We start from the raw sequence: 2,382 nt of genomic DNA on the forward strand, positions 1-2,382 counted from the left end.
AAACCACAATGCTAATTGGTTACACACAGATACTTTCATGAAATCAAAAGTTGATGAAGTTACCAAGTTTTATCCAAAATCACAGAATAAAGATAGTTAAAAAAAAAAAAAAAAAAGAGGTTTCGGTGGGACTAAAGGGCCATAAGCATAGACTTGTAGCAGTCACCGTTCAAGTCATTGTCTAAATTAAAACATGCAATGGTAAAACAACATAATAACAACATGACAGAAGTTGCAATATTGTTTTTTTTTTTTTTTTAACAATGCAATACAACAGCGTTAAGGGGAAGAAAAAGGAAATTTAGCCACCAAAACCACGCAAACAAAGAAGATTAAAAAAGAGAATCCCAAGCACTACAACTGAAAGGGGAAAACAAAAGAAGTCAGTTTTACCTGTAGCCGTTTCACTGGTTGGCAGTAGAGAGAGAGAGAGAGAGAGAGAGAAGAGTACAGAAGTGAAAAGTGACTGCTGAGTGCCTACTCAAGAGAAAACAGTGTGTCTCTAATTTATATAGGCAAATTGAACACAAACATTTTTTAAAATTTCACTGAAACGGTTTATTTAATCAGTCAATCGAATAGATACAATTTTTTATTTTTTTTTGAACGAATCGTGTCATTAAATTATCAAGCCATGTGGCGCAATGAGAAGTAGTCAACAAAAAGTCAAACGTTTCGACTATTAGTTATTATATAGATAACATGTAATTGGTTGTATTTAATTAGAATTTTTTATATATTGAAATTTGGACGATTTTTTGTCCACTATTCAGGTTTTTTTTTTTTATTATATAAATTTATTAGTATTTTTTCAATCATTATACTGAATGGGTGATAATTTAATTTGATAATCTAGGTCATTGGGCAAGATAAAAATTATTGATTCATTATGCAAAACAAAATTGAACTGAAAAGCTATTCTCTTCAGCATTCTATCAACTACGTATGATTAGTTGAAAATACTCAGATATCTAATTAGCATCCTATATGACTTGGAGGCTTCATGCACGACATATAAGATATATCATTGTTCACTTAGCTATACAATCAACTACTTCACTATCTTCTCAGGGGGAAAAAAAAAAATGACGAACAAGCAAACACTGATGAAATCCCACAAATTTTTTAACTACTACTTCATAAAAATGAAATTTATAATTTTGTAAATGTAAGTCCCAAAAGATAAGAATACCTATATTACGTTTGCTTACGACCAATGTAATTGGCCAATGCAACCAACGGCACCGTTTTCTGGTATCAAACCCAGAAAACTGATCCAGAGCCACCTTGTTCAATTTCCCCAACAAAATCAAAAGGGTAAAAATCAGAATTGGCTTTGTTACTCCAAACCAAAATCATATATAACCCAAAATTTGAAAAAATCAAATGAAAACCTAATGTTACCCAAATACGTAAATAAAATTCAATCCAATCAAATTAAATGAGAAAAAGAAAAACATACCGGTGGTAGTGGTTTTTTTTCTCCTCCTTCTCTATATTTGGATCGCAAGCATCGCTGTTAGAACATGTAAAAGGAAGTCAAAACAAAGTCACATATTAAAACCTGATTTCCTTAGCCCTAATTATTGAATCCAAATCTAGAACGAAATTGGGAAAATTGAACATTTAAACCCAAAATTGAAACCCTAGATCGAAAATCGAAATGGTAAACCTAAAATCGAAACCCTAAACCAAAAATGGGGACCCTAAAACACAAAGCAAAGCAAAAAAAAAAAATTAAAACTTACGGTTACTCGGCCTTGCGAGAGTGGATTCAGTGAGATTGAGAGTTTGAGAAAGAGAGTGGGTGTGTGTGTTACCGATCGATGAGAAGGGAATGGAGAGAGGAGGGAAGACCGGAAGGACGAACGGGATTCGGAGAAGGTGGAAGTGAGGGAAGGAGTTTCAGAGTTGAGAGGAAGGGGATTCAGATCGAGAGAGTAGTCCGAGAGGTTTTTTGAGATTGAGAGCTGAGGGTTTTTTTTCGTCTGTGGAGTTGTGTATTTTTTTTTTTTTTTTGCTTTTATACTTAATGTTGACCATACACTGAGCTGCGTTTGGTAAACACAGCTCCATACAGAATCGAGAAAAAAAAAAACCAGGATATAAAAAAGACGACCTTAGCATTGAAAAACGCGGCTCTAGGGCTGTCTATAGCCGGGTTTAAAAAACGCGACTCAAAGTCTAAGCTGGAGCCGCGTTTTTTATAAACGAGGCTCAAGGTATAGCTTGGAGCCGCGTTTTTGAAAAACGCGGCTCAATCTCCAACCTATAGCCACATTTTTGAAAAACGCGGCTTAAAACCGCGTTTTTTGTAGTGATGCTTTTAAATGTTTTGTGACATGTAAAAATTTTCAAGCACAAAGAACCAAAATTAGCAGC

This window comes from Quercus suber, unplaced genomic scaffold (genome assembly GCF_002906115.3).
Source record: "Quercus suber isolate HL8 unplaced genomic scaffold, Cork oak 2.0 scaffold_259, whole genome shotgun sequence".
Taxonomy (NCBI): Eukaryota; Viridiplantae; Streptophyta; class Magnoliopsida; order Fagales; family Fagaceae; genus Quercus; species Quercus suber.